Consider the following 24,642-nt stretch of genomic DNA (forward strand, 5'->3'; position numbering starts at 1 on the left):
TTTAAAAAGAAAAAAGAAATGATATATGATATAAACTAGTGGACACCACCTTCAAAGCTTTACAAAATTTTGTTGTCAATCATTTCAGTCGTGGCCAACCCCATTTGGGATTTTCTGACAAAGATATTGTAGTGGCTTGCCCATTTCCTTCTCAGCTCATTTTACATAATGACGAAACTGAGGCAAACAGGGTCACACATCTAGTAAGTGTCTGAACTCAGGAAGATGAATCTCTCCTGACCTCCTGACCTGGTACTCTATCCACTGTGTCAGCTAGCATGCCCATGGCTGCTTCCTATTGATCAGTTCCCAAGACTGACCCTGGGGCTAAGTACTATCATATCTCCAATGCACTTTCCAAGCTAGCCAACTCCTGGACAGCACTTAGAAACACAGGAGCAAACCAGTCCCACCCTCCTCAACATCCCCATACTCTGCCCACTACATTTGATTATTTCTTAATTATTATCGGACCAGCGTGGGGGGATCTCCCCCTTTTTAGAGTAGACCAATTGCTGGAATCAAACAGGTCAATTCCAGGATGGGTGTTGCATTGGCACTGTTTGGGCCAATTGTTTTCCTCTCTGGGCCTTTTTTCCTTCTCTGTAAAATGGACTGACTGATCTTAAGGGCTCTTCAGCTCTAAGAACCTATGAGTCTATCATTGTAGAGTGGGAGGAGATACCATCCTGCTGTGGAGTTAAGTGATGTGCCTTATTATCCTAGTTTCTGTAATAACTCAAGCTGTGGTCTTTGGTAAGTGAATCCCCTGTACCTTAGTTGGAGTCTCCCCACACTGACTTTGCACAGCTCCTGCCTTACTTAATATCCAATAACTTACAAGTCAAGACATCAGCCTCCTGATGTGATTTGCCTTCTGTGAGAATGAAGGATGAACAACAATCTTTGAGCAGTAGTAAGCTGCTCCCTGGGGACCCAACTGGCCAGTTCCAGTTGAGTCATGTTGCTATTCCTTCCTCCTTCTCCTCCTCTTCTCCCCCCAAATAGGGAGTCATACCCTTTACATGTGAGTTTCTCTATCCAAAGATAGATAGATAGATATAGATATTGATATTGATATTGATATTGATATCGATCACTTATGCTTTACAAGGTGTCTTGGAGTTTGGGGGCTAAATTTTTTCCCCTACTTATTTATTCTGTCATTTTTTTCTGGAAAAACTGAGACAATTAACTTTTTTGTCTCAGGATGATTTTCATTTGTGATTTCTTGAGCTATTCCTTTGGAAAACCAGGCTTTGACAAAGTCTATTTGACTATGCCTTTAAACCCAAATCTCTCTGACTTTCATTGAGTGACCAATAATAGGCCCCGCCCAAGTCTCTTTTGCTCATAGTTTGGATTTTGATGGCCCAGAATGAGTGTAAATAGCAATTGTTTCTGTTCTAGCCAGAACTCGGAGGGTCTTCCTCTCGCAGACTGATTCTTTCATAAAGGCAAACTAGGCCATCTTTTCCCTCCATTCCTGGCTATCCTTTAAATACTAGTTGCTTCAGGCAAATTGAGACCTGGAAAAGACCTTAGCTTAAAAAAGCCAAGGTCTCCCACTGCATCTGGGCCATTGCCAGTCATCCTAACCTATGTCATGCCATTGGACTCAGATGACTCTGGAGGAGTGAGGCTGATGACTTAGCCACAGTACTCCCTCACTTAAATGCAATTCATTTGCAAGTCAAGACATCCCCCACCTGATATCATTGGTCCTCTTCAAGAAAGGATTAACAACAACAGCTGAGTGGCCAAGTAATAGACTCAGGGGATGGCTTCATCTTCCGTTTCTGTATTTTTGTACAGGAATGCTCCATCTCGGGAACGATTCTTCCTCTTTCCCAGCTGCATCTTAGAATCCTGAACTTCCTTAAAGGCTCAGTTCAAAGTATCACCTCCTATGGGAAGCTTTTCCTGATTGTTGCCCCCTCCCCCCATTGCTAGGGCTTCATCGCACCCCCCCTCAAAAATAATTACTTTGTATTTACATATCTGCACATATACCGTCATTTTCTCTTTTCCTGGCACATAGTAAAGTTTTAATGGGTGGTTGCTGAATTAAACTGAATTCAATTAAGACTGAAGTGGGACTGATGCTGAGTGAATGAGCAGAAGCAGGAGAACATTGTACACAGTAACAGGAACATTGTGTGATGATCAACTGTGATAGACTTAGCTCTTCTCAGAAATATAATGATCCAAGGCAACTCCAAAGGATTCATGGTGGAAAACATTCTCTACATCCATGTGGGAGCCGAATGAAGATTGAAACCATACTATTTTTACTTTGTGTGTTGTTGTTTTTTATTTTTTGAGGCTTTTTTTCTGATTCTTCTTTCACAACATTACTAATGGGAAATATGTTTAATGTGATGTACATATATAACCTATATCAGATTATTTGCCATGTTGGGGAGTGGGGAGGGAAAGGAGGGAGGGAGAAAAATTTGGAACTCAAAATCTTACAAAAAATGAATGTTGAAAACTATCTTTACATGTAACTGGAAAAAAAATACTATTAAGATGTTTTTAAAAATAAAATAAATTGGGGGCGCTAGGTGGCGCAGTGGATAGAGCACCGGCCCTGGAGTCAGGAGGACCTGAGTTCAAATCCAGCCTCTGACACTTGACACTTACTAGCTGTGTGACCCTGGGCAAGTCACTTAACCCCATTGCCCCCAGCCAAAAAAACAAACAAAAAATAAAATAAAATAAAATAAATGGAATGGAAAAAGAGGATGATGATGCTAATATTTAGGAGGCCTTGAAGGTTTGAACTGAACTTTGGGGGGGGGGCAATTGGGGTTAAGTGACTTGCCCAGGGTCACACAGTTAGTAAGTGTCAAGTGTCTGAGGCCAGATCTGAATTCAGGTCCTCCTGAATCCAGGGCCGGTGCTCTATCCACTGTGCCACCTAGCTGCCCCTGAACTGCACTTTTAAATACATGATTCCATTTGCTCCTCACAACAACATTGTGAGGGTAAAATATTAAAGATGGAATTTAGAGTTAGAAGGGACCTTAGTAATTATTAGTTAATAATAATAGCACTTGGGGGCAGCTAGGTGGCACAGTGGATAGGGCACCAGCCCTGGATTGCAGGAGTACCTGAGTTCAAATCTGGCTCAGACACTTGACACTTACTAGCTGTGTGACCCTGGGCATGTCACTTAACCCCAAATGCCTCACCTAAAAAAAAAAAAGGCTCAATAATAATAGCACTTGTAGGTTTGCAAAGTACTTAAAAAATTTCATCTCATTTGACCCTCACAACAACCCTAGGAGGTAGGTGCTATTATTGTTCCCATTTTTAAAATGAAGAAATGGAGGCAAACAGAGGTCAAGTGACTTGCCCAGGGTCACCTAGCTAGTGAAAGTCTGAGGTGAGATTTGAACTCAGGTTTCCTGATTCCAGATCTAGCACCGTTCCACAACCACCTCATTTTCAGAGGAGGGACCTAAAGCCCAGAGAGACGGTTTGATTTGGCTAGGGTCACATAAGTAATAAATAACAATGATCTGGCTTCAAATACAGTACTCTTTTCACTACAAATCATTGTCTCTCTGGGCCTCAGTTTCCTCATCTATAAAAGGAGGATAATAATCCCCATATTCCCTATATCATAGGGATGTTATCAAAGAAGTGCTTAGTAAACCTCAAAATGCTACATACACATGAGTTTTGAATTTAGTCATTATGTGTCTGGTTTTGAAAGAATTTGAAGAGGCGAAAGGGAGAAAGGGAATTCCAGGCATAGAAATTGGTGGAGAATGAAAGGATAGGTTGAGGGAAAAGTAGAAGGAGTTTGAGGAGTTTGGCTGAAGTGTAGATACATGAGAGGGTGGTGTGGTGTAAGGTTGGAGAAATATGTTTGAGTCAGATTGTGGAAGGCCTTGAATGTTGGACCAAGAAGTTTGAACTTTATCTCCTAGGCAATGGGTAGCCATAGAAGGTTGAGGGATGAGAGGTGCTCTGAGGAAAGCCTTTGTAAAGTGTCAGATCCACAGTGATTAGGATGCTGGAAGGCAGGAGGGAAAGGAGCTCCCAACACCTTTGCCTGGAATCCTGCTTTCTTACAGACAGAGCTAAGGCTCAATTACAGCTGAGTGAAGAGCCAAAAACCCGGGTCCCTCCCAGCCCAACCACTGCCAAACACACTGCGGTTGTGTCCGCGTGGGCGGCTGTTTGTTTGGCTCCCTGTGCGAGGCAGGCGCTTGAGGCCTTGGCTCTGTTTACACCCCTAGAGGAGGGGGGCAGAGAAGAGGGGGGGAGAGAAACATCCCCAGCAACATTCCCCAGGCTCCTCCCCTCCAGCTGCCCGACTACTGGACTGGACTGGCCTGGCCTGGTCTGGCCTAGCCTGGCCTGCCTTGCCTTGCCGGTGCCTGCCCTGTTCAGGCAGCTCTGTGCTCCAAGCTGGCCAGAGCTGGCTGGCCGGGTGAGCTGGGCATAGGAAGTTGGGAGGTGAGCAGTAGCCCCCAAGCTGGAGCCTGACCCAGGGCAAGAGGGCCCCCATGGGTCACTGGCCTTCAAGATGGAGGGACCCAGAGCAGAGCTGGGCCTCAGGCAAATGGTGCTGGATCCTCGGGGTCATGATGACGATAAGAACAGTAACTATAACAACTCAGTGAGTCAGTGCTAGTCTATGAAACCCTGGCCTAGTCACTTGACCACCATTTGCCTCAGTTTTCTCATGTGCAAAATGGGAACAATAATCTCATTGCCTCTCCATGTTGTTGTAAGGATCAAGTATGATAATATTTGTAGAGCACTTGGCACTATACACATGTTAGCTGCTGCTACTACTTACTACCACTACTATGTTTTTGGTTTTTTTGTTTGTTTTTTTGGACTGGGCAATGAGGGTTGAGTGACTTGCCCAGGGTCACACAGCTAGTGTCAAGTGTCTGAGATCAGATTTTGAACCTCAGTCCTCCTGAATCCAGGGCCAGTGCTTTATCCATTGCGCCACCTAGCTGCCCTGCTACTACTACTATACTGCTGTGATTACTATGACTACTATGACTACTACTACTACTATTACTACCACCACCATCTGCTCTTTATAGATGAGGAAACTAAGGCTCAGAAAAGTCAAACCTGACCACAAAGTCAGAGACAGGATTCCAACCAGTTGTTTTCTGGTTTAAAGTCCAGAATTCCTTGTACCATGCTGCTTCTCTCTCAGAAACTTAGGTGCTACAGGACAGTGAGATGGTTCAGTGGATTGAGCACCAGGCTGAGAATCAGGAATACTGGAGTTCAGATCTGACCTCAAACACTTACTAGCTGTGTGACCCTGGGCAAGTCACTGAACCCTGTTTGCCTCAGTTTTCCTCATCTGTAAAAATGATCTGGAGAAGGAAATGGCCAAAACCACTCCAGTATCTCTACCAAGAAAATCCCAAATAGGGTCACGGAGAATAGGACAAGACTGAAATGACCAAAAGAGGGTGTTGATGGTTAGAAGGGCCCTTAGAGAGCTAATTCAATTCAATTAATTAATTAAACAAGAGCTACTGTTCAAAATAACTGCAGAAAGATTGGAGGGACATCCTGTATGTAGACTCAAATCTCCCTGAGGGCAGGGGCTATATCTTCTTCTTCTTCTTCTTCTTCTTCTTCTTCTTCTTCTTCTTCTTCTTCTTCTTCTTCTTCTTCTTCTTCTCCTTTCTTCTTCTTCTTTTCTTTTTTTTTGCAGGGCAATGAGGGTTAAGTGACTTACCCAGGGTCACACAGCTAGTAAGTGTCAAGTGTCTGAGGCTGGATTTGAACTCAGTTCCTCCTGACTCCAGGCCCAGTGCTTTATCTACCGTGTCACCTAGCTGCCCCCATGGGGCTATATCATCTGCTCAGACCAAGACGTCTGAGCCAGGTAAGGGCTGCCTTCCCTTCAGAGCTGGGGCTTACTGGAGTTTAGGTGTGTATTGCCCCTCCCCCACATACCCCTCAGACGATAGCTGCATTGACAACTGGAAGAAATAGAAAAATGAATGGCAGAACCCCCAGACCTCAAGGAACACACACTTCACTGGGCAAGAGTTATACGGTCCTACAAGGCTAAGGGCCAGGCAAGAATTTCTGTTAGTAAACTGTATATGTATTCAGTCAACCAGGTGGCTCAGTGGATAGAACACTGGGCCTGTAGTCAGGAAGACCTGAAGTGAAATCCAATCTCTCAGACTCCTACTAGCTGTGTGACCCTGGGTAAGTCACTTAACCTCTGTTTGCCTTAATCCACTGGAGAAAGAAATGGCCAAACCACTTCCAATACCTTTGTCAAGACAGCAGTCCACAAGGTCACGACATGGTTGGGCATGACTGAACAACTGAACAATATGTATTCAGAACAGACAGAGGTCAGGGTAGGCTGGTGTAGTCAACGGACAACTTTCTTGGGAGAACCTAAGTTTGGCTTTAGGAATTTACTGGGTTTGGATAGGGGGATACTGGATTGGGAAAAGAGGAAAGAGATAAGCATTTATATGCATCTGCTATGTAGTCCCCGGCATTCTGCTAACTGCTTTTATAAACAATATCTCATTGATCCTCACAAAACCCTGAGAGGCAGGTGCTATTGTAACCCCCATTTTACACTTGAGGAACCTGAGGCAGAAAGAGGTCAGGTGACTTGTCCAGGCTCACACTGGTAGTAAGTAGTCTATGGAACGATTTGAACATATCATCCTTTTTTGTTTTATATAATAAATATTTTATTTATAGTTTTTGAGTTCCAATTTTTATCCCTCTCTCCCCTCCCCCTCTCTCTGATTGGCTCTACTTGTACGATTATGTAAAAACATTACCATATTAGTCATTTTGTACAAGAAAACTTGACTAAAGAACAAAATGAAAGAAAGTAAAGAAGTACATGCTTTCAGTCTGTGTTCCATCAATATCAGTTCTTTCTTTGGGAGGTGGATAGTATGCTTCATCATTAGTCCTTTGGGATTGTCTCTGGATCATGTATGGTGAGAAGTCAAGTCATTCACAGTTCTTCATCAAACAATATTGCTGTCTCGTGCACAATGTTCTGGTTCTGCTCACTTCACTCTACAACAGTTCATACAAGTCTTCCCAGGCCTTTCTGAAATCATCCCTGCTTGTCATCTTCTTTTAGCACAATAATATTCTACCACCATCATATACCACAGCTTGTTTAGCCATTCCCCAACTGATGGGCATTCCTTTGATCTACAATTCTTAGCCACCACAAAAAGAGCTGCTAGAAATATTTTTGTACAAATAGGTGTTTTTCTCTTTGGAGAGATGTCTTTGGGATATAAACCTAGCAGTGGTATTGCTGGATCAAACGGTATGCACAGTTCTATAGCCTTTTGGGTATATGAATATAAGTCTTCCTGACACAGTGGATAGAGTACCAGGCCTGGAGTCAAGAAGGCTCATCTTCCTGAGCTCACATCTGGCCTCAGACCCTTACCCTGTTTTGCCTCAGTTTCCTCATCTGTAAATGAGTCAGAGAAGGAATTGGAAAAACACTCCAGTATCTTTGCCAAGAAAATCCCAAATGGGGTCATGAAGAGTCAGACACGACTGAAAAAATGACTCAGCAACAACAATTTCTTGACTGCAGGCCCAGAGTTCCATCCTCTTATAGAATGGGGAACATTTTTCACCCTGAGTGCAGGCCAGGTGATATCACTACACAGCAGAATCCTAGCCAGTGGAGTACAGAGAATTTCCCCCAATGAACAAAGTTCTCTTGCTCCAAGCACTATGAGAAATGCAGTCCATCCATAGGCACACCATCTAGACTATAATTCACTCCAATACATAGGAAATGCATCCACACCAGGGCAAAATATTGTGTGACATCTGAAAAGAAGGACTGCCATTGTGACGGGGAGGGAGGGAAATGTGAGAAAACTTTCTGAGAAAGGAAGCATTCAAATTGGATTTGAAGCGAAGCACTGCTGATAACTGTAGCAGCTCCCCATCATCACCAGGATACAATATAAGATTCTCTAGTTTGGCATTCAAAGCCCTTCAGAACCTACCCCGACTTTCCAGTCTTCATATGCCTAACTCCCACAAAGCTCTGCCAACCCCAGACTGGGTCCCCAGTGCTGTTCCATGAGCAAAACACCCTATCCCCCAATTCCAAGAATTTTTATTGGCTGTCCCCATACCTGGAATGCTTTCCTTCCTCGTCTCTGCCTCCTGGCTCCTTTGGCTTGCTTTAAGTCCCAGCTAAAATCCCACCTTCTTCAAGAAACCTTGCCTGATCCCCCCTTAATGCTAGTACTTCCCTCTATTGGACAATCTGCAATTTATCCTCTCTCTCTCTCTCTCTCTCTCTCTCTCTCTCTCTCTTCTCTCTCTCTCTCTCTCTCTCTCTCTCTCTCCCCCTTCCCTCCCTCTCAGTCTGTCTCTCTCTCTGGATATGTGTGTATATGAATTTGTGCATAGCTGTTTGTTTATTGTCTCCCCCATTAGACTGTAAACTCCTTGGAGAGCAGGCACTTTGCCCTTCTTTGTATCTTCAGTGCTTGGCACAGTACCTGGCACATAGTAGGTGCTTAGTAATGTTTACTGACTGACTCAAGTAGCAACTCAACAGGTGAATAAGGGGTGGAAGGCATCCTAGGCATAGGAATAGAGAAATGTGTCAGCCTTTGATGGGAACTGGCAGACAGGTGAATTGGGCTGGAATGAAGACTATAGGATATTCAGCTCTGAAGGACCATAGGGGTCCTGTATCCAGGTCAAGATGGTAATTTAGATAAGTGTGGTTTTAGGTCCTGAGGTCAGAAGGGAGGTCAGAGCTGGAGAAAGAGATATAGGAATCACTTGCTTAGGAGCCATCATTTAGGAGTAGATGAGATTGTCTAGATATGGAGAGTGGGGAGGCCAAACAGGAGCGAATTGAGCACAGAACTAAGGGGAAAAGGTATTTCAGGGAAGAGGACGAGGGGCCACCAAAGGGAGCGGAGGCAGAGGGGTCAGAAAGGAAGGAAAATCCCAGAGTATGTGGTATCTTGGGAGTGGGTCCAGAAGGAAGGTGGGGATGGAAATAAAAATAAAAGGCAAAATGTTCATTGGTCTGGGTAAAGATCCAGGGAGTCTCTACTGAGACCAAGAGTGACTGTGAATAAAGGGGAGATGTAATAGGAGTATAGTCTTTCAATGGAACAAACTGGTATTAGACTTGTTATGCCAATCTTTTTTCTTTTCTTTTTTTTTTTTTGAGGGACAATGAGGGTTAAGTGGCTTGCCCGGGGTCACACAGCTAGTAAGTGTCAAGTGTCTGAGGTTGGATTTGAACTCAGGTCCTCCTGAATCCAGGGCTGATGCTTTATCTACTGTGCCACCTAGCTGCCCTTATGCTCATCTTTAGTTGAGCTTGGATCCCTCCCCTTGCCTCCTTTGGTAGTAGGAGTTAAAGGTAAATCCTAGGCTTAGAGATTAGCTGTAAATTTTAGCTATCCTGCTAATAAAGTCATGGTTCAATCTCCCTCTAGACTGGTCAGAGACCTTGAGACCTAGCCCTGGTCACAGAACAAGCCCTATTTCTAGTTATTGCCTGTGCCCTAACTCCTGATACACGCTGGACCCAGGGCCAGTTATCTCCATTTTGTGCCCAGGTGACCAGGGCCCTTCCTCCCCCCTTAAGAGAGAATGTGGATAGAGCACCAGCCCTGGAGTCAGAAGTACCTGAGTTCAAATCCGGCCTCAGACACTTAACACTTACTAGCTGTGTGACCCTGGGCAAGTCACTTAACCCCAATTGCCTCACTTAAAAAAAAAAAAAGAGAGAGAATGTGAGGGGGGGCAGCTAGATGGTACAGTGGATAGAGCACCGGCCCTGGAGTCAGGAGTACCTGAGTTCAAATCCGACCTCAGACACTTGACACTTACTAGCTGTGTGACCATGGGCAAGTCACTTAACCCCCATTGCCTAAAACTAAAAAACAAAAAAAGAGAGAGAATGTGAGGGGGGCAGCTAGATGGTACAGTGGATAGAGCACCGGCCCTGGAGTCAGGAGTACCTGAGTTCAAATCCGACCTCAGACATTTAACACTTACTAACTGTGTGACCCTGGGCAAGTCACTTAACCCCAATTGCCTCACTTAAAAAAAAAAGAGAGAGAGAGAGAATGTGAGGGGCAGCTAGGTGGCACAGTTGATAGAGCACTGGCCCTGGATTTAGGAGGACCTGAGTTCAAATCTGGCCTCAGACACTTAACTAGCTGTGTGACCCTGGGCAAGTCACTTAACCCCAATTGCCTCACTAAAAAGGAGTGAGAGAGAGAGACAGAGAGAGAGAGAGAGATAGACAGAAAGAGAGTGAGAGAATGTGGGGGGTAGCTAGGTGGCACAGTGGATAGAATACCAGCCCTGGATTCAGGAGGACCTGAGTATAAATCCGGCCTCAGACCCTTGACACTTAGTAGCTGTGTGACCCTGGGCAAGTCACTTAGCCCCAATTGCCTCACCAAAGAGAGAGAGAGAGAGAGAGAGAGAGAGAGAGAGAGAGAGAGAGAGAGAGAGAGAGAGAGAGAGAGAGAGAGAGAGAGAATGTGAATGTTTCCATGCAACTCATCCCTCCTGCGGGAGACACAACTCTGAATGCCTGGCGGGAGATTGTTCTTGTGTCCCTATATACAAAAATGGCTCTTCCTCTTTCTGCTCATGAGTCACTATGGCAGCGTGTCCCCTAAGTAATGCCTGACAGATTGGCAGGTCCAGCTGAGTGGGAGAAGAAGCTGTCCCCAGAGAAAGGCAGGATCAGAATCTCAGTGAAAGCACTCCCCCAAGACAAGTGCCCCTTTCTATCAGGAAATCCAAGGTCAGGAGAGGGGGGTGAGAGGAAGAGAGAAACAGAGAGAGAAGGAGACAAAGAGAAAGAGGAGACAGAGATCGGCTCAGAAAGACATGAGACAGTGACAGAGAAACAGACAGAGTCTCAGAGACAAAGACAGAAAACATGGGGGGGGCTGGGGGGGGGAGTGAGAGAAGAAGAGAATGAAGGAGGGCACGAGGGAGAGATCCAGACCCAGCAGGAAATCTTTGGTGAAAAAGGCATCTGATAACTGGATCTTGGATGGTGTACTGTTCTCCCTCAGTTTACAGCCTGGGAGGGGCTGGAATTCTATCTATTAACCTGAGAGCCAGAGATTTTAATGGGCCTAAGACAAAGGTTCACAGGATCGAATTGCTTGCTAATTCCTGCCAGTGGGGACGGCAGCTTTCACCGGTGGGTCTGTGTGTATGTGTGTGTGTGTGTGTGGGGGGGTGTCAGTGTGTCAGTGTGAGTCAGTGTGTCTGTGTGACTAAATCCCAGAAATCTCAGAGTCTGAAGGGACTCCAGTGGACATCGGCAATGGGTACTCAATCAAGAAACCCTCTCCAACACACCAATCCAGCAGTTATGCCACCTCTGCTTGCTGGCCTCCTGAGGCAGCCTGTTCAACTTTTGGATAAATCTAATGTTAGGAAGTCTTTCCTTATATCAAACCTCAATTTGCCTCTTTGGAAATTATCAAGAGATCATAAATCTGGAAAAACAAGGGACCTTAGAGGTCATCTATTTAGTCCGTGTCATGGATAGTATAGGGCAGAGATGTTGGTAGGCATTTAATATATGTTAACTCCCCCCAAACTCCCAAGGACATTGGAACCAGATTAAAGAGTCATTGGGGGCAGGGGGCAACTAGGTGGTGCAGTGGATAAAGCACCAGCCCTGGATTCAGGAGGACCTGAGTTCAAATCCGGCCTCAGGCACTTGACACTTACTAGCTATGTATGACCCTGGGCAAGTCACTTAACCCTCATTGCCCCACAAAAAAAAAGTAATTGGAAAATGTTTAATAAAATGCAGTACAATATAGATAATGTTCATTTGTGGTTTTTAAAATCAATATGTGAAGACATTTGTTTCTATATGAATATGACACCACTAACTAGTCCAACCCTCTCATTTGATACATGAGAAAATTGAGGCCAGAGTGTTAATAGAGGTGATTAGCTCCAGATGGAAGGGACAGAATTAGGACTCAGGTCCTCTGACTTGTGCGGGTCCTCAGCACTCTCCCCTATAGTCAATGACCTATGTTGATCTTAGTTCTAACCTTAAGGAGGCAGAACATGTGATCCCTTTTTAAATTCTGAGTCTTTTTTTCTCCAACCAAAATGTCCCCAGTTCATTCACATGACCCGAATATCAAATGATCTCAAGACCCTTTTCCTTTTTTATTGTTGCCCCCATCCATCCACATACACACACACACACATACACACACACACACACACACACACCCCACCTTGATCCCCATCACCTCAAGCCTGGACTATCACAATAGTCTGCTGACTGATTTTCTTGCTTCAAGTCTCTCTCCACTCCAGAACATTCTCCACTCAGGTAATCATCCCAAAGTTCAGAACTGACTATATCACTTATCACCTCCAGTATCAAATAAAAACTCCTCTCTTTAGCATTCCAAACCCTTTATCACCTTGCCCCCTCCACCCCTGCCCCAGTACCAGCCTCACCTTTCCAGTCTTCTTGCACATTACTCTCCACACTCCGAACTCACACATATTTTTCCATCCAATGCCAGTGGTCTCTATGCTGTTCTTGGAGCAAGGACACTCCATCTCCTAACTCTAGACATTGTCACCGGCTGTGCCCTATGCCCTAGAATACTCTGCTTCCGGGGCAGCTAGGTGGCGCAGTGGATAAAGCACCAGCCCTGGATTCAGAAGGACCTAAGTTCAAATCTGACATCAGACACTTGACACTAGCTGTGTGACCCTGGGCAAATCACTTAACCCCAATTGCCTGACCAAAAAAAAAAAAGAATACTCTGCTTCCTCATATCTGCTTCTTGGCTTCCCTGAGTTCCTTCGAGTTTCAGTTAAAATTTCCCTTCTACAGGAAGCCTTTCTGGATCTACATTAATGTTAGTGCCTTCCCTCAGCTGACTATCTGCATGCTATGTTGTCTATATCTTGTTAGCACATAGTTGCATTAGACTGAGCTCCCTGAGAACAGGGACTGTCTTTTGCCTTGCTTGGTATCTCCAGGATTTAGAACAGTGCCTGGAGCCTACTTAATGAATGTTTATTGACAGATCATAGGTTGACTGACTCATCTATAGTTTTCAGTCTCCATTTTCTTATTTCTTCTGAAATTTGGGACAAAATTAGCCCTGTTCCTAGTCTGTGATCTATCTCCACTTCACAATGTTTCAAATACCACTTAGAGTAAGGAGTTCATTCCTGAGAGTTTCCCATCTTTCCTTGACTGACTTCCCTCATACAACTTCACTCTAGTCTCTGATCCCTCTGAAGTCCGCTCTCTTAAATCTAGGCTGTGTGTCACACTAAGATCACTATCGTTCTCTGTTCCTACCACAGATTCAAAGATGGAGGAGTGGTTCTCCCATCCATTCCCCCAAAAAGGGTCTCACCATCTCTAACACAGCAGCCAACTCCTGATGGGTAAGAAGCATATCCAGAATAAAATTTGCCCTTGTTGGAACAGGGTGTGATGTATGAGCATGGGTTTGTATTTACAATCAGAAAGAGCATTCAAATTTTACCTCAGATATTCACCAGCTGCATACTCTTGGGCAAGTCACTTAAACTCTCTTGGTTTCAGTTTTCTCATCTGTAAAATATGTGAGGTAGTCTCAACAACCTCTATGGTCCTTCTCAACTCTAAAACCATGGTGCTATGAAATGTTTAAAAGAGAATTTGGGGGTACAGCTAAGTGGCGCAGAGGATAGAGCACTGGCCCTGGAGTCAGGAGGACCTGAGTTCTAATCCTGCTTCAGACACTTGACACTTACTAGCTGTGCTTAACCCCAATTGCCTCAAAAAAAAAAAAAAGAAAGAGAAAAAGAGAGGGAATTTTTACATTTCTGTAAGAGTATGTGAGAGCAGCTAGGTGACACAGTAGGTAAATAAAGTACAAGGCCTGAAGTCAAGAAGACTCATCTTCCTTAGTTCAAATCTGGCCTCAGACACATAGTAGCTTTGTGACCCTGGGGAAGTCACTTAACCCTGTTTGCCTCAGTTTTGTCATCTGTAAAATGAGCTGGAGAAGAAAATGGCAAACCACTCCAGTATCTCTGCCAAGAAAACCCCAGAGGGGGTCAGGAAGAGTTGGACATGATTGAAACGACTTAATAACAAGAAGAGCATATGAGTTTGTGTGTATAGTTGTAAAAAATCATAATTTTTACAAATCAGATTAAGGATAGAAATTGGACTTGTACTAGAGTTCAGTATTATTATTATTTTTTTTTTTGGCGGGGCAATGAGGATTAAGTGACTTGCCCAGGGTCACACACAGATAGTAAGTGTCAAGTGTCTGAGTCCAGATTTGAACTCAGGTCCTTCTGAATCCAGGACTGGTGCTTTATCCACTGTGCCACCTAGCTGCCCCCTAGAAGTCAGTATTAAGGAACATCATTATCAGTTTAAGTCCCTGCCAGATGGGTAGAGCTAAAACCATCTTTGATAAAGAAGGGGCTAAGCCTCAGATAATAGCTGTAGCCCTGGGCAAAAGACTTAGTCTTTGTCTTCTTCAATTTCCTCATGTGTAACATAGGGATCATAATAGCACCTACCTTCCAGTGTTGTTGTAAGGATAAATGAGATAATATTTGCAAAACACTTTGCAAAGAGATAAATAAATACTATTAGCTATTAGCTGTCCTGCTTGGTCCAGGAACTCCGTGTGAGTCCAGGGACTCCTCCATTAGTGTGTCATTGCCAGGTAAAGATTCCTCCAGGGCCCAGCTTATGAGCCCCACCCACTCGCAAGGACAACAGCTGTTCCCTGTCTCTGTCACAGTACCAGAAACCTGATCTGCTTTCTCACAGTCATTTCTTCCAGCATCTCATGATTAGTTCTTTTCCTATGTGCTTTCAACCCACAGCATTCTGGGAATTGGAGTTATTTCCTACTGTGAGTCAAGCATTTATTAAGAGCCTACTATGTGCTAGACTCTGTGCTAAGCACTGGTACCATGTCTTCAACATCCTGAAAATTAGAAGCTCAACTATCCGCTAGATTTCACCCATGCCTGCTAGATAAATATTTAATAAATGTTTGTTTGATGGAATTAAACTGGAAGTGTTTCATTCCAGTCTCTCTATATCCCCAGTACCTTGCACGTAGTTTGGTGATACATTAATACTTGTTGAGCTTAGTTTCTGTACCTTCTGTATAATGGTCCTAAGAAAGACTCCTTGCCCTTGCCCAGGGCCATCCAATTTAAAAGGGAAGGGAAGGGGGCAGCTAGATGGCGCAGTGGATAGAGCACCGGCCCTGGAGTCAGGAGTACCTGAGTTCAAATCCGGCCTCAGACACTTAATACTTACTAGCTGTGTGACCCTGGGCAAGTCACTTAACCCCAATTGCCTCACTAAAAAAAAAAAAAAAAAAAAAGGGAAGGGAAGCAGGGACTGTGGATCTATTTCCTCACCAAAGTACATCCCTCCCTATCTTTCTAATAACCTTCTCTGAGACCAAAGAGTAAAAACATGATCTTGATGAAGCTCCAAACTAGAGCTGCCTGTTAAATATCTCCAATTGGATGTCCTACAGCAGTCTTAAACTCAAGGAGTCTAAAGCCAAGGTCCTTATCTTTTCCCTTGTGATAAAATAATGGAATTTTATAGCCGCCCAGGGGTCCCACCTGATTGATCTAGTATTGTTTGAGAAACCCACTAAGTACCTACTTGGGATGATTAGATATGGGCCACACCTGGCCTGCCCTGAGTGATGTATACCACTGACTCAGCCGAGAGTGGTCCCCCTGGTGATGTCAGCAGTATCTAATCATCCCAAGTAGGTACTTAGTGGGTTTCTCAAACAACACTAGATCAATAACTCTCCCCATATTAAGTTTGGCCCTTACACCCTCAAGCCTCCTATCTTTCTAATTTCTTTACTGTGGAGGATACCACCATTCTCCCAATCACCCAGCTCACAGCCTAGATATTATCCTTGATTTTCTCTCTCTCTCTCTCTCTCTCTCTCTCTCTCTCTCTCTCTCTCTCTCTCTCTCTCTCTCTCTCTCCCCCTCCCTCCCTCTGTCTCTCTCTCTTTCTGTTTCTCTCTGTCTCTCCCTCCCTCCCTCTGTCTCTTTCTGTCTCTCCCTCCCTTCCTCTCTCTCTCTCTCTCTCCCTCCCTCCCTCTTTCTGTCTCTCTCAGTCTCTCCCTCCCTCTATCTCTTTCTGTTTCTGTCTCTGTCTCTGTCTCTCCCTCTCTGTCTTTCTGTCTTGTAACAATTGGAGTGACACCACCTGCTGGAGAGCTACTGTAGGAAAGCTCCACCATGAGGAGAAGGTGTCTGAGGGCAAGCCATGTGGTCAGTTCCTTGGCGTCAGGAAGCGACGTTTGCTCATGAATACTGTCTATCAAGGCTACCAGCCAATCAACTTGAGGAGCCTCCCATTTCTGGGAGGAGGACACAAAGTAGGAAGCAGATGCCGGCAGAGGGGTTCATCCTCTTTTGGTTCCTGACCTCACCATGGTGGGTTGGATGATGGGGTCTCTTAGAAATAGTTAGATTTTTACCTTTCTCTCTGATCCTAATGCTCTTTAATAAATAATTAAACACTTAAATACTCTTGCTAAAGCTTATAATTTATTGGCGACCACTCATTAGATTTTAGATAGTATAGCTAGAATTTTAGCCCCTTATAATCTCTCTCCCCCTCTCCCTCTTTCATCCTCCACATCCAATCAGTTGCCAAGTCCTGTTTATTTGGCCTTCATACCATCTCTGCCACACTTAACTTTCTCTCTTCTGTAGCTGCCATAACCCTGGCTTTGTGTCTGGACTATTGAAGTAGTCTTACTGTTCTCCCGGCCTCAAGTCTCTCCCCCACTCCAGTTCATTCTCTGCTCAACTGCCAAAATGATCTTCCTAAAGTATAGGCCTGACCATGTCCCTCCCCCTACTCAATAAACCCTAGTGTCTCCCTATCACCTCCAAGATCAAATAATTTTATAAAATTTATAAATCCTCTGTCTGGCATTCGAAGCCCTTCATAACCGGTCCCCTCCTACCTTTCCAGTCTTCCTAAATCTTACTCCCCTCCCCCTTACTCTGCAATCCTGTTACACTGTCCTCACTGTTCTTCAAACAAGATACTCCATCTCCTGACTCTGGGTATCAGGACTGAATGTCCCCCAAGCCTGAAACACTCTCCTGCCTTGTTTTTCTGGCATTTTCCAAATGCCAGTTTAAATCCCACCTTCTTCACAAAGTCTTTCTGGTTCTCTCTTAATGCTAGTGAAATCCCTCTATTAATTATATTCAATTTATCCTGTATCTATCTTTTTCCCCCCAATCTTAATTGTATTTTTTTCCAGTTACATGTAAAGATAGGTTTCAACATTTGTTTTGTTTTGTTGGGGGGGGTGGGTTTGGTTTTTTTGAGGGGGGCTGAGTTTGGTGGGGCAATGAGAGTTAAGTGACTTGCCCAGAGTCACACAGCCAATAAGAGTCAAGTGTCTGAGGCTGGATTTGAACTCAGGTCCTCCTGAATCCAGGGCTAGTGCTTTATCCACTGTGCCACCTAGCTGCCCCATAACATTTGTTTTTATATCAATTTTGAGTTCCAAATTTTTCTCCCTCCCTTCCTTCCCTCCCCCTCCTCAAGACAGAAAGAAATCCAAAATAGGTTATATATGTACAATCACATTAAACATATTTCTGCATTAATCATGTTGTGCAAGAAGAATCAGAACAAAAGGAAAAAAAACCTCAAAAAAGAAAAAAAAAACAACAAGTAGAAACAGCATGGTTCAATCTGCATTCAAAATTCATAGTTCTTTTTTCTGGATGTGGAGAGCATTTTCCATCATGAGTCCTTTGTATTGTCTTGCATCATTATATTGCTGAGAAGAGCAAAGTTTATCATTGTCGATCATTGCACAATGTTGCTGTTACTGTGTACAGTGATCTGGTTCTGCTCACTTCACTCAGTATCAGTCCACTTAAGTCTTTCCAGGTTTTTCTGAAATCTGCCAGCTGATCCTTTCTTACAGCACAATTGTATTCCATTTCCTGTATCTATCTTGTTTGTACAGAGCTGTTTAGGTATTGTCTCTCCCATTTGACTGTGAGCCCCTTGAAAGCAGGGACTGTCTTGTTTTTCTTTGTATCCCCAGTGCTAACACAGTGCTTTGCTACATAATAGATATTTAATAAATGCTTGTTGACTGTCAGAGTGAAACAGGAGCTTCATTCAGGCTGTAAACTCAGGGTATAGATAATGAAAAGAAAAGAGCCTTGTACCAGTACTCAGAAGCTCTGACAACTGATTCCTTATATGATCTTTTTTTTAAAATTCCCATTACATTATAAACTTCTTGAGGGCAGGGACTGTCTTTCCTTTTTATTAATTGTATCCCCAGTGTATTACACAGTGCCTATCACATAGTAGGCATTTAATAAATGCTTGTTATATTAGATTGGATTGCTCTTCTAGAAGTTAAATACCTTCTTTGGGTCTCAGTTTTGTAAGCTTCTTGCTATCTCTGAAATTTTATCTTTGCTAAAGAGGGGACTGCTGGACATCTTCTAATGAGAGTGATTGACTTTTGTGGGTTGGATCCAAGTCCCAGTTCTGATGCTCACTAGATGGGTGGTTTTGGACAAGTTACTTCAAAAAAAAAAAACAACTCAATTTAGAGTCAGAGGACCTGAGTTCAAATTCTGAGTTTACTGCTTATACCTGTGGGGCTTTGAGCATATCATTTCATTCCTCCTGGTTTCTTTATCTCAAAAATGAAGTCATTAGGTTGAATTATCTCCAAGGAGAGATTATTACTAGATTATTTCTCTAGTGTTAAACTTTATGATCCAGATAAGTCACAGAGTATAGAATTAAAACTTAGTTCTTTTGAACCCAAGATATGTATTCTGTACTTAAGACCTGTTTACTAGCAAAGGAAACCATGTAGACTCAGGAAGCAAGAAGATCACAGGGCTCTACACCTTCACAGAATCACAGAACTTCAGTCAGAAGGAACCTCAGAGGTCATCCAGTCTAAACCCTCACTGGGGGGGGGGGTCTTCAAGCAACAACAGCTGGATGACAACTAGTCAGAAAAGTAGTAGAGGAAATTGTTAACATACAGGTTGGGCTAGATAGCTTCAGAGGTCCTGTCTCATTCTGACAGTCTATAAGTCCGTTACCTACCTAAGCAACCCATTTCAGTTTGGGCCAGTTCTAATGTTAGTAATCCCCACCCCCCCTTAACCCAGTCCTAAAAATATCTCTCTTCAACTTTCCTTCATTACTCCTAGTTCTGCCCCCACCCCCAAAGCAGACCAAGTCCAGTCCTTCTTTCACATGAGAGCCCCTTAGATATCTGACAACAGGGTTTGTGTCCCCCCACAGGCTTTTCTTTTCCATACTAGGTCTTTTGACCAGTGGCATGGTTTCCAGTCCTCTCACCATCCTGGTCACCTTTCCCTGGAGGCTTTCTGAGTTATAACAATTATAATTTATATTTAGATGCTTGGGGATGCTTTTAGGTTTGCAAAACACTTTCCTTGCAACAATCACTCTTCTCCTCTCTGTTGTCCATTCCCTTTGGGTTTTTTTGTTTGTTTGTTTGTTTGGTGAGGCAATTGGGGTTAAGTGACTTGCCCAGGGTCACACAGCTAGTAAGTGTTAAGTGTCTGAGTCTGGATTTGAACTCAGGTCCTCCTGAATCCAGGGCCAGTGCTCTATCCACTGCGCCACCTAGCTGCCCCAGTCCATTCCCTTTGAATAGCAGCTTTTCCTTTTTATTTTGACCTCTCTCTGATTTCCTAGATTGGATGTATCTGATATTACTGATGTGACATCAGTATCAGTGATGACATCACTGATACGAGTACTCCCAATGAGTTGATGTAATAAAAATTGCAAGTTATCCACGCCTTTTCACCCTGTGTAACTTTTGCTCCCATTACACCCTAAATTTTCGGCAGTGGTTGCACCCAGAATAATGGAGATCTTTCACCAACCAGTGGTTGTGAATGTAGCAGATCATGAACTCCTTGGGGGTTTTCCATGATGGTCTAAAGTAGAGATTTCAAACATGCACTGGTCCATAACACTGCTGAGTATGGAGGGGCCAGATTAAAACATAATTGGGAAATATTTTTCAAATAAATAAAAATACAATGAAGCATAAATAATGTTAATATGTGGTTTTTAAGTCAATATGCAACCCACAGAGATTTTTATGTACAATTTAGTGACTTCCATTTCAATCTGAGTTTGGTATCACTGGTCTAAAGGGTTTATTGCTAAAAATTCTTTAATGGTACTTTAGGTCTTTTTTTTTTTTGGTAAGGCAATTGGGGTCAAGTGACTTGCCCAAGGTCACACAGCTAGTAAGTGTCAAGTGTCTGAGTCTGGATTTGAACTCAGTTCCTCCTGACTCCAGGGCTGGTGCTCTATCCACTATGCCACCTAGCTGCCCCTAATGGTACTTTAAGCAGTAAATAATTGCAAAATATTATGAATAGTATATTAAATTACCCTAGTGGTTCACAACATATTTTGTTGTTGTTTGTTTTTGAAGGGGGGTTGAGGAACAAAAAGTATTGGGAACCACTGACCACAGGATATTGTGTGGATGCATCAGGTTTCCCTTGTTCTTGAGATAGGATTGGCCTATCTGTTTTTCTAGTCGTCTCTAATGATATCAGAAGCAGCCAGGTGGAGCAATGGATAGACTTCAGTTAGGATCTGCAGTTAGGAAGTTGTTTAGTTGTGTCTAACTCTATCGTCTATGGGATGTTGTCTATATTGTCTATGTGATTTTCTTTTTTCTTTTTTTTTCTTTTTTTTTTGGTGAGGCAATTGGGGTTAAGTGATTTGCCCAGGGTCACACAGCTAGTAAGTGTCAAGTGTCTGAGGCCAAATTTGAACTCAGGTCCTCCTGACTCCAGGGCTGGTGCTCTATCCATTGTGCCACCTAGCTGCCCCATCTATGGATTTTTCTTCCCAAAGATACTGGAGTGGTTCGCCATTTCTTTCTCCAGTGTGTCCCCGCTTTACAGATGAGTAACTGAGGCAAATAGAGTTTAAGGGACTTTCCCGGAGTCACACAGCTAGTAAGTGCTTGAGATTATATTTGAACTCAGATCTTACTGACTTCAGGCCTGGTGCTCTATCTGCTGCACAACCTAGCTACCCCCTAGGCAGTTAGGAAGACCTGAGTTCAAAACCCATCTCAAATACTTACTAGTTATGTGACCCTGAGTAAGTAACCTTAAAAAACAAACAAACCGGGGCAGCTATGTGGCGCAGTGGATAAAGCACTGGCCTTGGATTCAAGAGGACCTGAGTTCAAATCCAGCCTTAGACACTTAACTAGTTATGTGACCCTGGGCAAGTCACTTAACCCTCATTGCCCTGCAAAAAAAGAAAAAGAGAGAGAGAGAGTTGCCTAGAATGCTAAAAGTGACTTGACCAGGGTCAAACAGTCAGCATGTGTCAGAAATGGGACTTGGACCCAGGATTCTGAGGCCAACTCTCTATCCACTACACCAAACTGTGTTCCCAGAGTCTGGTAGGGAAATCAGCACAGAGAGGTACTTTTGCTTACATTGGAAGAGAATGAGGGAGGTGCAAAATGAAGTATTATGTAAAGTCCAAATGGAAAAGAGATTATCAGTTGGAAAAATCAGAGAAGGCTTCATGGAAGAGGTATCATTGGAGGTGAGTTTTAAAGAATAGATAGGAATTTTCAATCAAAGAGAAGGAGGGAGCCACCTAAGCAAAGGAATGGAGGCAAGAGCACATAGTGTGTGTTTGGGGGCAGAGAGTTGTCCAGGTTGGCTGGATCACAGAGTGAAGAACATGTTGTTTCTTGGGTCAATTGCTTCCCATCTCTGGGCCTCAGTTTCCTTATCTGTAAAATGAGTAGGTCGGACTAGATGGCCTCTGAGGGAGGTCCCTTCCAGCTCAAATCTATGCTCCTGTATCTGGCTTACAACCCACAGGCACAGCCTTGGAGCCCTCATAGTTAGAGCCATGCCTACATGAAGACTCAGAGGATATTGGTGTGAGATTAGTCACACTTGTTAATAACAAAAAGCAGTAATCAATAACAAACCCTGCTTGAGCAGAGGTGGAAAGTGGGGTCTGGAAAGCAGATCTGAGTGAGGAGAGCGGAAATGAGTACTCATTAAAAAGTCCTGAACCATACTAGTAATCCCAGTAACAATGGCTCACAGGAGATATCTTCTCATTAATTCGCTTCCTCCCAGGTGGCCTTTAAGTCTTCTAGAAGATAAGGGGGGGGGGGGACCCTGACCCAGCCTAACTGCAAGTAAGGTGAATAGCTGCTCATATAATATGGTATCCTATGGTAGAAAGAACCTTGGATTTTAAGTCAGAGGATCTAGGCTCAAATCCCAAGACACTTGAGTCTAATCAATCTCTTCGGTCTCTTGGTTCTCTTTGGGCTTTGCTGGCTTCCAGTTTCAAGGGAGAAGATAGATGATACCAACCTCTCCTCGGGTCACTGAAGGGAGACAAAGACTTCCGAGAAGTTGACACACAGACCTTTGATCATGTCCTTGTTCTTAGCTTGCTCTGTAGAAACCTCAGGAAATTTTCCCTCTTGAGTGACTCATGGCTCTCTTTCTTTTGGATCAGCTGAATCACCTCGCTCCCCAGTCAGAAAGCTCCTTCAATCTTTATTTTTGGACATTTATTCTCTTTCTCTCCTTTCTGTTTTATTATTGACTTGGATACATAGGTTTCTTTGCTACCTTCTATTTGTGTGTTCACTATGGCATCTGGTAGTGTGATGTTTAAAAAGTTCCAGAGACTGTTTCTGAGTAGTTAGTCATTTTATTGATAGTGCTATCCTGTTAATAAAAGAAGTCAGTGGCACTCTTGAATACCAAAGATCCCTTGAGGTGGTGAGCTCACAGTGTATATGCTCTTGGAAGAATTGGTGTTCCTGAGGGTGACAATCAACTCTGATTGGTTAATAATTAATGAGAAAATAAATATTATAATGAGATGTGGGAACATTCTGTTATGGGGCCCAGAGTACCCCAGAAGTTCTCTGGGGTACATCAAGAAATCTTCTCCTTGAGAAACTAAACCAGAGGACAGATACACCTAGAGAGATAAGCAGAACCAGATTGGACTGAGCTAGTTTTGGAACCTCTACCCTTCATTCTGATCTCCCTTACCCCTGGGAAGATAAGTTTGAATGTGGCTGCAGCCTTTGTGTCCTGAAAAGAGATGGCTTGAGAGATCCTAGCCACTCCTCACCCAATTCCTCTGGTCACTACCAGTGGGGGATGGTCCTCCCTCACTAAAGGAACTTCCCACAGTCAAATGGTCACCCCCCCACCCCATCAGTCCTCTATAAAAGTACCTGCCAGTCTCCTGCTTGAGGAGATTGGTACCTCAGAGCCACGTGCTTTGTGCCTTTCTCCCCAAGAGAAGTCCAAGGATTTCTCTTGGTTTCCCTTCCCTTCCCTTCCCTCCCCCCTCCTTCCCTTCCCTTGCCCCTAAATAAACTACCATCTTATTCTAACTGCTTTTGTGTGCAAGAGGGTGTAATTCTTTAAAGAGGAATTCCTAAGAACCCCTGCCCCTAACCCAAACCCCATACCCTATTTTCCCCATAACATTTTGGTGGCCCATACGGGGAGAAAGGAAATTCCCTCTTTCCTCTTGACACATAAAACTGGGGGATGGGAACCTCCTTTTTGGGTTTCCTTTCTCCCTCTCCCACCTGACTCAACCTCCCTCCCGTTCAAGTCACAGAGAGGTAGAGAGAGGGTCAGCTTCCACGCAACAGCAGAGGGCAGCCTGGGTCTCCCTCCCTCACCAAAAATTCAGTCAGACGTCTGGACCACGCTTGGCACACAAAACCTGGAGGTAGGACCCTCCCTTCTTGGTTTCTTTCCTCCCTCTCCCACCCGACTCACCCTCCCATTTGAGTTACAGAGAGGGAGAGGCGGTCGGCTTTTGCACGTGACAGCGGAGGGCAGCCTGGGTCTCCCTCCCTCGCCAAAAGCTCAGCTTAGACTTCGGAACCACAGTCAGACCCTCAGACTCCTCGCTTCTGGGTAAGAACTTTTGTGCTTGTGTGTCTACCCCTTGCCAGTACTCTGTGACTGAGACTCCTCTTTTGTCCACCGGCTGATCTCAGAACCAATCCCCTGTGCCCTCCACAGCCGAGCTCCGGCCATACTGGGAGTGGATTTCAGTATTCCTCTATTTGCCCTACCCAACAGCGGTCTCCACAACCCCTGTCACAATCTGGGGGAGCCCCAATACATACTCTATTCTATTTCTTTCCATTCAGCAGCCGCTCCCATCCGCTTTACCTAATCTGCAGTCGCCTACGCCCATCTCCTTTTCCCCATCTCCACCCATGTTGCAGCCAGTCTGCTCCTGACATTAGGAGAGAACTCCAGAAGTTAGACTGGGGTCCCCAGATCCCATCCTCACATTGCTTTTAAGATTTTTAATAACAGGGACCTAGCAGTAGCCAAAGAGAGAGAAAAGATGGCTCGTGCCCATTCCATAGACCAAGCTTCTATAATAGCAGCAGCCATCACCACATCTGCTACCAGCAGAACTCCAGCTGGCCGAGATTCTGGAAGCTG

Source organism: Dromiciops gliroides, chromosome 1 (genome assembly GCF_019393635.1).
Source record: "Dromiciops gliroides isolate mDroGli1 chromosome 1, mDroGli1.pri, whole genome shotgun sequence".
NCBI lineage: Eukaryota > Metazoa > Chordata > Mammalia > Microbiotheria > Microbiotheriidae > Dromiciops > Dromiciops gliroides.